Consider the following 19,126-nt stretch of genomic DNA (forward strand, 5'->3'; position numbering starts at 1 on the left):
CAATCTCTGGTTTCAGAACATTGTTTCAGAAAGGTACAGAATTGGCTTCAGTTAAGGCCTCCTGCTAAGAGATTTTTTTCTTTCCCGTGTCCCAGTTAACACAGCAAAGGCTCAGCATTTCTGAAATGTGTTTCAGATCTAGAGTTGGCTGGAGTAATTATGCCAGTTCCAGTTCTGGAACAGGGGCTGGGGTTTTATTTTATCTCTTCATTGTACCAAAGAAGGTCAATTCCTTCAGACCAGTTCCGGATCTATCAATATTGAATCGTTATGTAAGGATACCAACATTCAGTTTCTGTAGGACTGTCCTGCCTTTTGTTTAGCAAGGGCATTATATGTCTACAATAGATTTACAGGATGTGTATCTGCATATTCCGATTCATCCAGATCACTTTTAGTGTCTGAGATTCTCTTTTTAGACAAGCATTACCAGTTTTGTGGCTCTACCGTTTGGCCTAGCCTCAGTTCCAAGAATTTTTTTCAAAGATTCTCGGTGCCCTTCTTTCTGTAATCAGAGAACAGGGTTTTGGTATTTCCTTATTGGACGATATCTCGGTACTTGCTCAGTCTTCTCATTTTCGAAGAATCTCATATGAATCGACTTGTGTTGTTTCTTCAAGTTCATGGTTGGAGGATCAATTTACCAATCAGTTCATTGATTCCTCAGACAAGGGTAACCTTTTTAGGTTTCTAGAATAGATTCAGTGTCTATGACTCTGTCCTTGTCAGACAAGAGAAGTTTAACATTGATTTCAGCTTGTCAAAACCTTCAGTCACAATTCATTCCCTTCGGTAACCTTATGCATGGAAATTCTAGGTCTTATGACTGCTGCATTGGACGCAATCCCCTTTGCTCGTTTTTCACATGCGACCTCTTCAGCTCTGTATGCTGAATCAATGGTGCAAGGATTACACAAAGATATCTCAATTTATATCTTTAAAACCGATTGTTCGACACTCTCTAACGTGGTGGACAGATCACCATCGTTTAATTCAGGGGGCTTCTTTTGTGCTTCCGACCTGGACTGTAATTTCAACAGATACAAGTCTCACAGGTTGGGGAGCTGTGTGGGGATCTCTGTTGGCACAAGGAGTTTGGGAATCTCAGGAGGTGAGATTACCGATAAATATTTTGGAACTTCGTGCAATTTTCAGAGCTCTTCAGTTTTGGCCTCTTCTGTACAGAGAATCGTTCATTTGTTTTCAGACAGACAATGTCACAACTGTGGCATACATCAATCATCAAGGAGCGACTCACAGTCCTCTGGCTATGAAAGAAGTATCTCGAATTTTTTTGGTTTGGGCGGACTCCAGCTCCTGTCTAATCTCTGCGGTTCATATCCCAGGTGTAGACAATTGGGAAGCGGATTATCTCAGTCGCCAAACGTTGCATCCGGGCGAATGGTCTCTTCACCCAGAGGTATTTCTTCAGGTTGTTCAAATGTGGGAACTTCCAGAAATAGATCTGATGGCGTCTCATCTAAACAAGAAACTTCCCAGATATCTGTCCAGATCCCGGGATCCTTAGGCGGAGGCAGTGGATGCATTATCACTTCCTTGGAAGTATCATCCTGCCTATATCTTTCCGCCTCTAGTTCTTCTTCCAAGAGTAATCTCCAAGATTCTGAAGGAATGCTCGTTTGTTCTGCTGGTAGCTCCGGCATGGCCTTACAGGTTTGGTATGCGGATCTTGTCCGGATGGCCTCTTGCCAACCGTGGACTCTTCCGTTAGACCAGACCTTCTGTCTCAAGGTCCTTTTTTCCATCAGGATCTGAAATCCTTAAATTTAAAGGTATGGCGATTGAACGCTTGATTCTTGGTCAAAGAGGTTTCTCTGACTCTGTGATTAATACTATGTTACAGGCTCGTAAATCTGTATCTAGAGAGATATATTATAGAGTCTGGAAGACTAATATTTTTTGGTGTCTTTCTCATCATTTTTCTTGGCATTCTTTTAGAATACTGAGAATTTTACAGTTTCTTCAGGATGGTTTAGATAAGGGTTTGTCTGCAAGTTCCTTGAAAGGACAAATCTCTGCTCTTTCTGTTCTTTTTCACAGAAAGATTGCTATTCTTCCTGATATTTCTTGTTTTGTACAAGCTTTGGTTCGTATAAAACCTGTCATTAAGTCAATTTCTCCTCCTTGGAGTTTGAATTTAGTTCTGGGAGCTCTTCAAGCTCCTCCCTTTGAACCTATGCATTCATTGGTCATTAAATTACTTTCTTGGAAAGTTTTGTTCCTTTTGGCCATCTCTTCTGCCAGAAGAGTTTCTGAATTATCTGCTCTTTCTTGTGAGTCTCCTTTTCTGATTTTTCATCAGGATAAGGCGGTGTTGCGAACTTCTTTTGAATTTTTTACCTAAAGTTGTGAATTCCAACAACATTAGTAGAGAAATTGTGGTTCCTTCATTATGTCCTAATCCTAAGAATTCTAAGGAGAAATCATTGCATTCTTTGGATGTTGTTAGAGCTTTGAAATATTATGTTGAAGCTACTAAGTCTTTCCGAAAGACTTCTAGTCTATTTGTTATCTTTTCCGGTTCTAGAAAAGGCCAGAAAGCTTCTGCCATTTTTTTGGCATCTTATCTTTAATTCATCTTGCCTATGTTGAGTCGGGTAAAACTCCGCCTCAGAGGATTACAGCTCATTCTACCAGGTCAGTTTCTACTTCCTGGGCGTTTAGGAATGAAGCTTCGGTTGATCACATTTGCAAAGCTGCAACTTGGTCCTCTTTGCATATTTTTACTAAATTCTACCATTTTGATGTATTTTCTTCTTCTGAAGCAGTTTTTGGTAGAAAAGTACTTCAGGTAGCGGTTTCAGTCTGAATCTTCTGCTTATGTTTTTTATTAAACTTTATTTTGGGTGTGGATTATTTTCAGCAGGAATTGGCTGTCTTTATTTTATCCCTCCCTCTCTAGTGACTCTTGTGTGGAAAGATCCACATCTTGGGTAATCATTATCCCATACGTCACTAGCTCATGGACTCTTGCTAATTACATGAAAGAAAACATAATTTATGTAAGAACTTACCTGATAAATTCATTTCTTTCATATTAGCAAGAGTCCATGAGGCCCACCCTTTTTGTGGTGGTTATGATTTTTTTGTATAAAGCACAATTATTCCAATTCCTTATTTTATATGCTTTCGCACTTTTTTATCACCCCACTTCTTGGCTATTCGTTAAACTGAATTGTGGGTGTGGTGAGGGGTGTATTTATAGGCATTTTAAGGTTTGGGAAACTTTGCCCCTCCTGGTAGGAATGTATATCCCATACGTCACTAGCTCATGGACTCTTGCTAATATGAAAGAAATGAATTTATCAGGTAAGTTCTTACATAAATTATGTTATTTCAGAAACTTAAAAGAAAGGGTTAATGGTGAGGCACTGTAGTATAAATTGTCAGGTAAAGTACATATTATTATATTTTGTCTCTATCCCAACTTGTTTTATGTCCCTTTAATGTCCTCCTAATTATCATTTTTTTAACCAAACTTTCTAGATGTTTGAGGACTGCTGTCTTTATACCCCTTTTTGTTTTTTAATTGTATCCCATTAATTATGAAATTTATTATCAGCCATTCATGAGTTCCATCTCAATGTCTTTAATGACTAAACAATACAAAAAAAACATAAAAATAAGGGACAATTGCTGATGCCACAACTTTCCCTTTAACTTCATGAGAGTGCACAAAATTCTAATTCGAAGCAGTATTTTATTAAATATGATACCTGTAACCTGACCAATTTTTTTACAGAACCAATCAGGAAGTCATGACAGATGTGTTTAATCAGAATACTAAGTGATGCAAAATGACAGGTTTACAGCAATACAAATATCATGTATGTTAGTCTTTCAATGCATCATAGTTATCATTGAAGTGACGTCCATAGTTTATATTTTAGCAGGTGAGTCATATCTTTTGAATCCATACGGATAGGATGGAGAGATAAAGAATGTTTTCCAGGACGTCGTTTGCATATGCCACCGCCTTGTTTGCCAACTCTCACGATTCATAAAGATGCTCTTTATACAAAGCCTTGTGATAAGGTAATCTTCCTTGTTCCTGCTCCTGATAGCCCTTGCTACATGTGTAAATATTGTTAATATAAACAAACTAATACTTTCTAAAACCACCTCATTCCCACAAGGCATGCATATGTATTTGCTATCATTGGGCAACAAATTGTGCTTGCGTGGTTATGTTAGGACACATTTAATAGAGGTCAAATTGATTGTTTATTGGTGAGTTATAGAACATTTACAACTTATGTATTTGTTCTTCAAGGGCTGTCTTTGCAATATAAAATGTTGTTTAAAGGGACATAATACTCATATCCTAAATCACTTGAAAGTGATGCAGCATAACTGTAAAAAGCTGACAAGAAAATATCTCTATGTACCATGCTAGTAATATACCCTTGATTTGCCTGGCCACATATCTCCAGTCATGATATTTATTTAAATAGACTTGAAACCTATTTTTCTTTCTTTCATGATTAGAAATTAGTATATATTTTTAAACAACTTTCCATTTTACTTCTATTATGAGTTTTGCTTCATTCTCTTAGAATCCTTGGTTGAAGGAGCAGCAATGCAATGGGATGTAGCTGAACACATTGGTAAGCCAATAATAACATAATGAATATATGTGCAGCCACCAATCAGAAAATAGCTTCCAGCTCCTGAGCCTACCTAGGCATGCTTTTCAACAAAGGATACCAAGAAAACTAAGAAAATTATTTATAGTAGTAATTTGGAAAGGTGTTTAAAATTGCATGCTCTGGGCGCATAGGTATCAAGCTCCGTATGGAGCTTGATGCCCCGTGTTTCTGGCGAGTCATTAGACTCGCCAGAAACACCAGTTATGAAGCAGCGGTCACAAAGACCGCTGCTCCATAACCTGTCCGCCTGCTCTGAACAGGCGGACAGACATCGCAACAATGCAACCCGATCGTGTACGATAGGGTTGATTGACACCCCCCTGCTGGCGGCCGATTGGCTGCGAGTCTGCAGGGGGCGTCATTGCACCAGCAGCTCTTGTGAGCTGCTGGTGCAATGATGAATACGGCGAGTGTATTGCTCGCCGTATTCAGCGAGGTCTGGCGGACCTGATCCGCACTAGCGGATCAGGTCCGCCAGACTTTCATAACAAGAGGCCTCTGTCTGAATGTACTTTCATTTTTTTTTCCCCAGCACTAAAAATAAAGGTGACTTTTTAAAAAAAAATCACCTTTATTTTGCTACGGCTTCACTGCTAACCTTAGAGCTGCCGGCCACCCTCAGCACAGCTGAATTTTTTCAGTGAGGTGACATTTCCACCTCTTAACCAATAGCTGTGCTAGCCATACGGCACTCTGCAGTATGTAAACACGGAATTGGCTAAGAGCTGGAAACATCACATTGTTGAAACAAATTGAGCTTTGCCGTGGGCAGCTGGCGGCTCTTAGGATAGCAGTGAAATAAGGGTAACTTTCACACCTTTTCTTTTAAACTCGGGAATGAAAGTCACCTTTATTTTTAGTGCTGGTAAATCCTTTTTTTTTTTTTTACCAATATTTGTGACTCACAAGCCAGTTATTATTTGTATACTGCAGAAGCCCATTTATATCTATTCCTCATTGGTCTCAGCAGAGTAGATAGGATAAGAGTCTTTTCAATGGGTACTATAATCCATACAAATTTTCGCTGCTTCTTAACTTCCGTTTTCCAGGAGATGGGACTCCGAAGCAGTATCCGCTGCTTTATAAGTGGAGCCCAATGTGTCATTAGAAAGTTTTCACACTTGGCTGGTAATATTATAAAACTACCCGAAAGCTACCATTTTGGATTTCTCTCAGGATTTCCATGATTGCATTGGATAGTTAGCATTACTAGAAAGTTTCAGGTCCATAGTTTGTCAACAAGTAGGATACTATTAGTAGCACTTACCATGGACCTTGAAGGACATTATCTACAGAAGGTATCCTAAGTTCACCTAAACTAACCAATACAAATTTGAGATAGACACACTTTTTGGTGACAGCAGGCCACCATGGATGCTTGCGTAAATCATCCCAAAAATACACTATTTCCAATGGAATATCTTCATCCAACATTACATTTCGGTAACACAATGCAAATTATTATTAAAGGACTACTAAACAAAGTAGAATATTGTAATCAGTAAATGCATACAAAATAGACTTAAAAAGTAGTAGATTATTTTCTGACAAAAAATGTCCAAATGCCTAGAATATTGTGTTATTGTTATTGTTTTGGAGTTCTGCCTCGCTGTTCCACCTGCAGCTTTCCCTTTCCTATAAATGTTCTGGTTACAAAAGTGAAACCAGAGACCGCCCACACAGAACCTTGGACTGCTCCAACAACCACAACTACACCAGCAAGTCTCCTTCACTCAACCTAGGCCTAGGTCAGACATGGCATCTGAGAAATGTAGGAAGGTATAGGTATGTGGCTATCCAGTAACTTGATCTGGCATCTCTGTTGCTAAAAAAAAAAAATAGGGTTGCCACTTTTGCCCAGCAAATTCAAGGACACATTTTTAGGTGGTGTGTTTTTGGTGTGGCAGAGAAGTGTGGTTTATGGCTGTGGCTTCATACATAGCTTTTAATAATATAAGCATCTTCATTATTTTACTGCAGTTCTTTAAATATTTATCATTGTCTGTTCCATTAACCCCTTAGTGACCACAACACTTTTCAATTTTCTTACTGTTAAGGACCAGGGCTATTTTTACATTTTTGCTGTGTTTGTGTTTAGCTGTAAATTTCCTCTTACTCATTTACAGTACCCACACACACATTTATACAGTTTTTCTCGCCATGAAATGGTCTTTCTAAAGATACCATTATTTTATCATATCTTATAATTTATTATAAAAAATGATAAAATATGATGAAAAAACTTTGACCCCCAAAATCTGTTACACATCTACAACCACCAAAAACACTCATGCTAAATAGTTTTCTAAATTTTGTCCTGAGTTTAGAAATACCCAATGTTTACATGTTCTTTGCTTTTTTGCAAGACATAGGGCAATAAATACAAGTAACACTTGTACACGCTATTTCCAAAGCATTTTGTTTCAAAATTAGCGATAGTTACACAGGAACACTGATATCTGTCAGGAATCCCTGAATAACCTTTGACATATATATATATTTTTTTAGTAGACAACCCAAAGTATTGATCTAGGCCCATTTTGGTATATTTCATGCCACCATTTCACCGCCAAATGTGATGGCTTTTGCATTGCTTTTAGATAATTAGAAGGCCGCTAAATACTTCTGCACACCACACTTGTATTATGCCCAGCAGTGAAGGGGTTAATTAGGGAGCTTGTAGGGTTATTTTTAGCTTTAGTGTAGTAGACAACCTAAAGTATTGATCTAGGCCCATTTTGGTATATTTCATGCCACCATTTCCCGCCAAATGCGATCAAATTAAAAAAAAATCGTTCACTTTTTTTTACAAACTTTAGGTTTCTCACTCTAATTATCTACAAACAGCTTGTGCAATTATGGCACAAATGGTTGTAAATGCTTCTCTGGGATCCCATTTGTTCAGAAATAGCAGACATATATGGCTTTGCAATTGCTTTTTGGAAATTACAAGGCTGCTAAATACCGCTGCGCACCACACTTGTACTAAGCCCAGCAGTGAAGGGGTTCATTAGGTAGCTTGTAGGGTTAATTTTAGCTTTAGTGTAGAAATCAGTCTCCCACCTGACATATCCCACACCCTGATCCCTCCCTGACCCCCCTCAAACAGCTCTCCCCCCCCCCCCAAAGGTCAATCTGCCAGTATAAAATAAAAAGGTTAAAACATTTTTTTAAATATATTTTTTCTGCGGGGTACTATTCCCCCCTTTACCATGTTTGCTTTTAGCAATCTATATTTAAACTGTAGTATTGTTTTATAGTGTTGCTATTTTCAGATAATGATATATTATGGATAAAATATGAAGTATCTGTCCGTAGCTTTAATATATTAACACAAATAATAGTGAATTTAAGTGGTGGTTCAGCACAGAATTTCCCTATAGGACACAATGTGTTAAAAATGGTAACAATTGCTACAAAAACATATATCGAATGTTAGATATCGATACTCACATAAGCAAGTAATGTTCACAGAAGGTCTGAAATATATATATAAATTACTGGTATTCCTGATCAAGAAAAACAATAGATAATTAAAGTTAAACGTAGTGCAGCTGCAATAAGGAATAGAGGTCGTTGGTAAGACTGGTACTTACAATTGAGAGTAATGATAAATAGAATAAGTTGTTCTATCGAGGTGCGCTAGTGGATTCAGCAATCAGGACAGAGACCGGCAGCACTGTTGATAATGGATAACAATATAAAACGACCCTACAAAGACAAGGATATAAAGAGGCGCCACATAGGGTGATAACGTAGAGGATCAACAGGTGAAATATAATGGCAGACAAACTCCCTCTCGGGTAATGGCTACTCACAAATGGAATGGCACAACCGGAGTGCCTCACTGTGCAATACGGGACCAATGCAGTCGCCCGATAGACTTAGACCAGGAACAGCTACACACTCATGACAAGTCTCGCTGGTTAGAGGTTCCACAACGAAGGATTCACTCCGAAGATGGCGATGGTCTAGTACACAGTGTACACAGATGTAAGGCATGCGTCCGCGTCGGGACGAATCAGATAGTGGACGATGCAACAGGTCCTCAGATAGAACGTACCAGTGATAGGATTAAAGAGCAAGTAACATAAAAGTGCAAACTTTATTAGCACAATTGAAATTCCAGCAATGCGTTTCTCAGCACAATAGTATGCCGTTTCATCAGGCTGTCAGGCCTGATGAAACGGCATACTATTGGGCTGAGAAACGCCTTGCTGGAATTTTAATTGTGCTAATAAAGTTTGCACTTTTATGTTACTTGCTCTTTTATCCTATCACTGGTACGTTCAATTGAGAGTAAGTTGCAGTACTGATAAGGAGGTTGGAGATCTCAGAGACCAAGGAGTAACAACAGAGGTATTGCGACAGGAATGCTAATGACTGGTCCGGATTTGGTTGCGGTTAAGTCTGTGACACTCAGGCACTGTGCTTAGAGACACATGTGCGGTTGCTGGCGTTCCGAAAATCAGCTGAGGCAGAGTGAGAAACAGCTGAGCAGGAGCACGGGAGTTACATAATATCCATTCCGTGAGGAAGGAAACCAGAACAAGTAACCATCGAATAAATACAACTTGAGCAGGAAAACTCAATACTTTGGTGAGGCTTAGAAATGAGTGTTAGCACACATTTAGTACTACACAAAATATTACCAAGCAATTCGGTAATAGAGAAGGAGCCTATTATAGTGAAGACTGAAAATAAGACCATGCCCCTAATAAAAAGGCATAGTGGCATGACAGTCCCCCCCCCACTAAGAATGCCAATGGGGTTCAAGGGCAGGGTCTATCAGGAAATATACGATGAAAGAGTGATATGAGATGGTCCGCAGATAGATTGGTGGAGGGTTCCCATGAATCTCTATCATGGGAATAACCCTACCATTATACAAGGTATTCCAAAATCCATCCACGTTTCCTAGAATCCAATATCTCAGCAACCTTATACTCTGGTTTGTCAGATATGGTAGGTTGAGGAATCTGTAGAGGTTTGCCTCTGATTTGGTGATAGGGTTTAAGTAGAGATACATTTAACGTTGGGTGAATACGCAAGGTTGGAGGCAAGTTCAGGGTGACTGCATCCTGATTGATAACATTAGTTATATCATATGGACCTATATATAAGGAAGTAAGTTTCTTGGATGGGGTATGAATTCTTATATTCTTTGTAGAGAGCCAAACTTATCCCCTATTTTATAGTCAGGGGGCTTTCTTCTTCTTAGATCATAGTATAATTTTTGGGTAGTTTGGGCTTCCAGAATATTGGATTTTAGAATTTCTTGAATTTGTGACAAATTATTGGTAAGTTCTTCGACAATGGGAGAACTGTATCTGAGATCTGAGAATGGATGGAATGTGGGGTTGTAGTCATAATTTACGTAAAAAGGTGAATATTTTGTTAATGAGTTGATCGAATTGTTATGCGCAAAATCTGCATATGGGAGATATTCGGGCCATTTTGTTTGTTGATACGAGCAATGTGATCTTAGGTATTGCTCAAGCCACTGTTTGGCCCTCTCAGTCTGTCCATTCGTCTGGGGGTGGAATGCAGTACTGAGTCTTCGGTTTATATTTAAACGGAGGCAGAGTTCTCTCCAAAACCTTGAGGTAAATTAACTACCTCTATCTTTAGTAATGGAATTGGGTAATCCATGGAGTTTTACAATATTGGTGAGGAATAGTTGTGCTGTTAAAGATACATTGGGTACTTTGTGTTTTGGAAAAAAATGAGCCATCTTTGTAAGTAAATCTATAACTACTAATATTGTTGTGTGGTTTGATGACCTTGGAAGTTCGACAATATAATCCATGGCTATATCGGACTATGGTCTAGCTGGAAACGGTAAAGATAATAAGTAACTGTAAGACTTTTTAACCTGAGGTTTGGTTTGTACACAAGTTGGACAAAATTCAACATATCTGCTTACTGTATCAGTCATCTTTGGCCACGAAAGGTTCTTTGTAGGAGTTCTATGGTTTACTTTATACCAGGATGTCCACTCAGTAGAGAATCATGGATCATGTGTAGAATATTGTCACATTGGTTTGGAGGTATCATCATCGGTTTGTTTCTTCAATTGTTGTAGCGGTAGACTAGTGTAATTTTGTTGTGCAATTCATAGTTGTTGTAGTAGAGAAGTATGCAAGGCCACAATATTTGTTTGTCTGGGTATGACAGTAGTGGGGGTAGTAAGATTCCTTGGCGGTACAGGAAGTCTGGAAAGGGCATCAGCCTTTCCATTTCGTGAGCCAGGTTGATGTATTATCATTATCACAAAGTGGAATCTGGCGAAGTACAAACTCCAACGGACTTGTCGTGCAGAGATTGTTCAATTTGTTTGTAAATATTACAAATTTTTATGGTCTGTGTATATGATGATTGGATTTATTGTGCCTTCCAAAAGGTGTCTCCAGTGTTCTAATGATGTTTTAATGGCTAGGAGTTCTTTTTCGCTGATAAGATAATGAAGTTCTGCTGGAGTCATTGATCTGGAAAAGAAGGCAATTGGATGTATAGAAAGATCAAGGGATTTTGTTTGTGATAAGATAGCACCGACTGCATAATCACTGGTGCCTACTTCTAGAATATACTGCAACTTGTGCTCAGGGAAGTGTAAAATAGGTGCTGTAGTAAATTTTTGTTTTAAGAGTTCAAAAGAACTTTGTGCATCTTGTGTCCAAAAGAATTTAGTATTTTTTCCCGTCAAGCGAGTTAATGGTTTTACGATACTGGAAAACCCCTTAATAAACGTCTGACAAAAGTTAGAGAATCCAAGGAATTTTTGGACAAGTTGACTGATTCGGTATCATAGAAAGGATAAATCTGTTGTATGGAATATGCACTTTTCTAATTTTGCAAATAATTGATGTTTTCTCAACCTGTCTAGAACGGTTCTGACCTGTTTTATATGTAAATCTATTGTGTTGGAATAAATTAAGATGCCATCAAGGTAGATAATCATAAAAACGTCAAGCAAATCATGGAAAATATAATTAAAAAACCCTGAAAAGTGGCAGGGGCGTTACATAGCCCAAAGGGCATTACCCTATATTCGAAGAGGCCATATCATGTACAAAAGGCGGTTAACCATTCGTCACCATTCCTAATTCTTACAAGATTTATAAGCGCCTCTCAGATCTAACTTAGTATATGTCAGGGTGCCAGGAATCAGACTGAGACGAGAAGTGCAAAAATAATCACACCTTTATTAATAGCAAAAAATAATAAAAAGTCCACAAGTCAAATAACAAGCCAGGAATCAAAACCAGAGCTGGTAGTCAGACAAGCCGAGTCAGGAGTCAAAGCGAGTAGTCAGACGAGCTGGAATCAGGAAAAAGGAGAACAGCAGAGTCAGGAACAAGCCAGGGATCAGGAACCAGGAAGGACGTCAGACAGCCAGGTAATACACAGGAGCTCTCACAAACAGGTCTGAGACAATGCAAGGACAAAGCATACTGAACAGAGGCCCTTTAAATAATAAGTGATGACATCACAATTCTGAGACTGCATCCTGTCTCACATGGATGATGTAAACCAGTCTGGCCATAAAAGGAAGTGCAGGAAGTGAGCAGCATCCCCCACAATGCACCATAGTCAGGAAGAGAGGTGAGTAAAATGGCTGCCAGCAGCACATGGTAAACAAGTCAGGAAAAAACCCTGACAGTATATAATTTTGCTGAGGAAAATATTTCTATAAGTTCTGGAATAAGTGGTAGGGGGTATCTATTTTTTTTAGTAACTTTATTGAGTGCACGATAATCAATGATAGGCCGGAGGGAATTGTCCTTGTTTTTAACAAAAAATATACCTGCACCTGCAGGGGAACTGGGAGTTATGAATCTAAGGTTCTCATTAATGTATTCCTTGAGATGTTGCAGCTCTGGCTGTGATAATGGATATATGTGAACTACTGGAATAGAGTAGTAGCCAGGAAGAAGTTAAATGGGACAATCGTATGTCCTGTGAGGAGGTAAAGACTTGGCCTCCTGTTTACAAAACACGTCCTTATAATCTGAATAGAAACTTGGAATTATTTTCTCAGATGACTGTGCCAGAGTGTGACTGATATAACAGTTCTTACAATAGTCAGAATTTAATGTGACAGTGAGATTGTCCCAATGAACTGTTTGTAGCCATCTCAATCCTAGTACGATTGGGAAGAGTGGAGAGCTTGTAATGTCAAATGAAATGCATTTGTGATGACCATCATGTGTAGTGACCAATAGGGGTGCTGTATGATGAGTGATAGGCTCATTCGAGGAAGAAATACCATCAAAAACTCACAAAACAACTGGAAATTATTTTTTTACAGTGGGTATTTTATTAACAGTAACAATAGAGGAATCAATGAAAACTCCAGATGCACCATCTAGGATGACATAAACTTCAATCTGGTGATGTTCCCCCTGTAAGAGAACAGAAAGTTGACAAACTGAGAATTCGCAATGTTAGAGAATAAGGTATGACGTTTAAGGTTGTAATTACTCTGTTATTTTTAGCCAGTGGGACAGTCCTTAACCTCATGTCCCTTGGAACCGCAATAGAGGCACAAATTATGCAATCTTCTTCTAGCTTTTTCTTCAGGTTTTAAAGGAACCCTCACAAATCCAACTTCCATAGGTTCTTCTGGAGAATTGGTGGAGTATGTAGGTGTAGCAGTATGGAGTCTATGCTTGACTACTTCTGGAAAACCTCTTTCCTTCCTCCTTTCACATAAACGTCTATCTATACTAATCGTTAAAGTCATAAGGGCTTCTAAAGTGTCAGGTATCTCAACCCTGGCAAAATATTATATATTATTCCATTTGCTCTCCTTCGACCATCTTTTAAAATCTGCAATGTAGTCTTCAACTGGTCTTTTCAGTTGTTTAAGTGCCCTCATATTATTTTCTGCAGTGAGTTATTTTAAAGGATCACCATAAAGATGTGCCATGGCAGTGAAAAAAGAATCAATAGAATTTGGAATAGGGTCCTTAGTCTCATAAAATGTGTTAGCCCATGCCCTAGGTTCTGCACGAAGATAAGATATCACAGTGAGGACTTTTTGTTTGTCAGTAGTATAAGATTTCAGTTTCAAATCAAACATTAGGTAGCATGCATTAATAAAATCCCTAAATTGGGACCTATCCCCATAGAATTTTTCCGGGGGACTAATAATAGGTTCATGGTGTGACTCTGTAACATTGGCTTTATATGAGGCTGTATCTTTTATGACATTCCTTAAAGTTTAATTTTGGATTTGTAAATCTAAATGTAAAGCTAAATGTTCAACCCTCTGTGAGAGATTGTGCACATGTGTGGTGAACTGTGCAGGATCCATTTTATGACTTGGTAAATTGTAATGGTCAGGTTCTGCTTGGATCTGTTTATACAGAGTAAAAGAGAAATTACTTGTGTATAAATATATGTTTGCTTTTAGCAATCTATATTTAAACTGTAGTATTGTTTTATAGTGTTGCTACTGATATATTATGGATAAAATATAAAGTATCTGTCCGTAGCTTTAATCTATTAACACAAATAATACTGAATTTAAGTGGTGGCTCAGCACAGAATTTCCATATAGGCCACAATGTGTTAAAAATGGTAACAATTGCTACAGAAAACATATCGAATGTTAGATATCGATACTCACATAACCAAGTAATGTTCACAGAAGGTCTGGAATATATATATATGAATTACTGTTATTCCTGATCAAGAAAAACAATAGATAATTAAAGTTAAATGTAGTGCAGCTGCAATAAGGAATAGAGGTCGTTGCTAAGACCGGTACTTACAATTGAGAGTAAGTTGTAGTACTGACGAGGAGGTTGGAGATCTCAGAGACCAAGGAGTAACAACAGAGGTGTTGCGACAGGAATGCTAATGACTGGTCCGGATTAAGTTGCGGTTAAGTCTGTGATGCTCAGGCACTGTGCTTAGAGACACATGTGCGGTTGCTGGTGTTCCGGAAATCAGCTGAGGCAGAGTGAGAAACAGCTGAGCAGGAGCACAGGAGTTACATAGTATTCGTTCTGTGAGGAAGGAAACCAGAACAAGTAACCACCGAATAAATACAACTTGGGCAGAAAAACTCGATACTTTGGAGAGGCTTAGAAACGAGTGTTAGCGAACATTTAGTACTACACAAAATTAGTAATATTAGTAATAGGAGCCTATTATAGCGAAGACCATGCCCCTAATTAAAGGCATAGTGGCATGACACTCCCTGACCCCCCAACAGCTCTCAAACCCTCCCCCTTTACCTATTATCTGCTATGTTAGGTACTGGAAGACAGTTTGGTATATATTTGTGTCTTGTTTTTTTATAACTTTTTTATGTAGTGTAGCTGCCCCCCTCCCAGGTCACTTTCCATGCCGGTAACTGTAATATCCCCCTCTTCCTCCTTTGTATGCACTAAAGTGCAGACTTTCTGTAGCGTAGCGTAGTGGTCCCCTCCCGCCCCTCTCACACCCCCAGCAATGGGCCGCCCACCCGCCTCCCTCCGATCCCTCCCACGCCACCAACAATCTGCACCCTCGCTGGCCGATGCAGAGGGGGCCACAGAGTGGCCCACTCTGCATCGGTTGCCTAAAAAATGGTTTTGCACGATGCCTCAACATCGAGGCATGGCTGCTATACCCTGAAAGCATCTGGAAGCGATCACGATCACTTCCAGGGCTTGAAACCCCAGAAAATGTGCCAGGCATGTCCTTGGTCCTTAACTGACACTTTTTGTAGGACGTGCCTGACACGTCCTCGGTCGCCAAGGGGTTAAAGAACCAGTAAATACAGTAGATTTGCATAATCAACAAATGCATGACAACAAGAAAATGCAATAGCACTTAGTATGAACTTCAAATGAGTAGTAGATTTTTGTTTCTTACAAATTTCAAAGTTATCTCTATTTCCTCTCCCACTTTCAAGTGATTCATCATAATAGTATTATGTTCCTTTAAAAGAGTGGACAGAAAAGCAAGGGGCACAGGACATAGCTCCTGATCTGATAAATAAACTCCATCTAAAATATCAATAACATTCAGGATCTGTTTTTATAAAAGGGGGGTTTACCATCACTTTAAAGGGACACTATACCCAAACATTTTCTTTCATGATTAAGGTAGAGAATACAATTTTAAACAACATTCCAATTTACTTCTACTACCTAATTTGCTTCATTCTTTAGATATACTTTAATGAAGAAATAGCAATGCACACAGTGAACCAATCACAGGAGGCATCTATGTGCAGCTACCAATCAGAAGCTACTAAGCATATCTAGATATGCTTTTCAGCAAAGAAGATCAAGAGAATGAAGCAAAATAGATAATAGAAGTAAATTAGAAAGTTGTTTATAATTGTATGCTCTTTCTAAATCATGAAAGAACAAATTTGGGTTTCATGTCCCTTTAAGACCTGGTATGCCTGAAAACCTTTATCAATACACTGGAAATTATGATTGAAAAGGTTATGGGGAATGTAATTAAATGGACAGTAAACCTACCAAATAATGTTATATAATTCTGCACATAGTGCAGAATAATACAACATTAGCTTAGCGCCAGCTTTCTAAAGCAAAGGACTGCAGAGATATTTAACTATGAAAATGAATTTTACAGAACGCCGCTCCTGGCTATACTGAGTGGGTCTGTTTTTTTTCCTAAATGCATCGCGGGCACGCTGTCTATTCACAGCGCACTCGATCGCGCTATTAAACTCAATGGTCTGGTAGCGGGAGCGAGCTACATTGAGTTTAATGGCGCGAATGGGCCGGCTCAGTAGAGCCAGGAGCGGCGTTCTGTAAAATTCATTTTCGTAGGTAAATATCTCTGCAGTCCTTTGCTTTAGAAAGCTGGTGCTAAGCTAATGTTATATAATTCTGCACTATGTATAGAATTATATAACACTATTTGGTAGGTTTACTGTCCCTTTAAAGATATTTTTTTCCCATTACTTAAAATAAAATGCACATATATTAAACATTTGGATTCTTTTTTAAAAAACTCCTTTAAGAATGCATTTAGTGCAAATAAACATGCCCTCTTATGTCCGTTATTAACTTAACAGATATTATCACTCACAAATGTTATAGTAAGCCTTTAAGAGTATTGCAATTTTAAGAGGCTTTTCATTTTACTTCTGTAATAATTAATACTTTTATTTTCTTGGTCTGCTTTATTGAAAAGCATACCCAGGTAGCCTTTGGAGCAGTGGTGCACTACTGGGAGCTAACTGCTGCAGAACTGCCAATTTTACCACCAACAAAATCTTAGCGGACAACAAGAACTGCCAATTTTACCACCAACGAAATCTTAGCGCACAACAAGAACTGCCAATTTTACCACCAACAAAATCTTAGTGCACAACAAGAACTGCCAATTTTACCACCAACAAAATCTTAGCGCACAACAAGAACTGCCAATTTTACCACCAACAAAATCTTAGCGCACAACAAGAACTGCCAATTTTGAATAAATATTTCATAGTGTGAAGTAATTTAAATATCTGATGACATCACAGGAGGTACAGCAACATAAAAATATTCTATCCATTATATTATTAGTACCGTCATATTTTTTATTTACTGCACTTTTTTATAGTAATAATTTAAATGTGTTATAACAGAGTTGTCATTAGAATTATGAATATATTGTACTTTTGATAAATATAATCTATATTGCCAATTTAAATGATCTGATTTTAGAAAATCATGTAAAAATCTAGTACATTTTATCACACAATTTTGTTTTGTAAGATTTAACCGGTTCAATGGAATTCTAGTGATTTTAATGTCACAGAACCATATTAGGCATTATATATTATAAATATAAACTTAATGCTAATGTTATTGTCTAAGTTTTCAATTGTAAACATTTCATAGTATGATTTGAATAATCCATAGTGTGATCTGGAGTACAGATCAGAAATAGTGTCACACTGTTTCATAGTGTGATTTGATAGCTCTGCTCTTGATTAGTGAATACACACATATTCCTCTTGTCATAGGCTCACAAGACGTGTTCAGCTACCTCCCAGTAGTGCATTGTTGCTCTGGAGCTGAAACTTTGCAAGAGTTAAACACATGCTGCTAGATTACGAGTTTTGCGTTATGAGTGAAAAAGCAGCGTTATGGGTTATGACGTTGCTTTTTCACTACCGCTGCTATTATGAGTCTTGTCAAAAAAGCTGTACCACACACTTTTATGGCCGTAATGCAAATTAACTTACGCAATTTGCGTAAAGTCTTTTTTCAATGGGACTTCCATAGCGCTGATATTACAAGCTTTTTCTGGGAGGCCAAAAAGTGAGCGGTACAGCCTATCCCGCAAGATTCGTAACGCAATCTAAAGTCAGTAGTTATGAGTTTTACTCTACAAAGCTGTAGCATAAAACTCATAACTAAAGTGCTAAAAATTCCACTATATCACCCATAAACTACCTATTAACCCCTAAACCGAGGCCCTCCCGCATCGCAAACACTAAAATAAAATTATTAATCCCTAATCTGCCACTCCGGACATCGCCGCCACTATAATAAACATATTAACCCCTACACCGCCGCACTCCCGCATCGCAAACATTAGTTAAATATTATTAACCTTTAATCTGCCGCCCCCAACTTCGCCGCCACTATAGTAAATTTATTAACCCCTAAACCTAACACCCCCTAACTTAAATATAATTAAAATAAATCTAAATAAAACCTGCTATCATTACCTAAATATTACCTATTTAAAACTAAATACTTACTTATAAAATAAAACCTAAGCTAGCTACAATATAACTAATAGTTACATTGTAGTTAGCTTAGGTGTTACTTTTATTTCACAGTTTGTATTTATTTTAACTAGGTAGAATAGTTACTAAATAGTTATTAACTATTTACTAACTACCTAGCTAAAATTAATACAAATGTACCTGTAAAATAAAACCTAATCTGTCTTACACTAACACCTAACCTTACACTACAATAATATAAATTACATTAATAAAATACAATTACCTAAATTAAAAAAACAAAACACTAAATTACATAAAATAAAAAAAGAAATGATCAGATATTTAAACTAATTACACCTAATCTAATAGCCCTATCAAAATAAAAAAGCCCCCACAAAATAAAAAAAAAACCCTAGCCTAAACGAAACTACCAATAGCCCTTAAAAGGGCCTTTTGCGGGGCATTGCCCCAAAGAAATCAGCTCTTTTACCTGTAAAATAAAATACAAATAACCCCCCAACAGTAAAACCCACCACAACCAACCCCCCAAATAAAAACCTAACTAAAAAAACTTAAGCTCCCCATTGCCCTGAAAAGGGCATTTGGATGGACATTGCCCTTAAAAGGGCATTTAGCTCTTTTCTGCCCAAACCCTAACCTAAATATAAAACCTACCCAATAAACCCTTAAAAAAACCTAACACTAACCCCCGAAGATCCACTTACAGTTTTTAAAGACTGGACATCCATCCTCA

Source organism: Bombina bombina, chromosome 7 (assembly GCF_027579735.1).
Source record: "Bombina bombina isolate aBomBom1 chromosome 7, aBomBom1.pri, whole genome shotgun sequence".
Classification (NCBI taxonomy): Eukaryota; Metazoa; Chordata; class Amphibia; order Anura; family Bombinatoridae; genus Bombina; species Bombina bombina.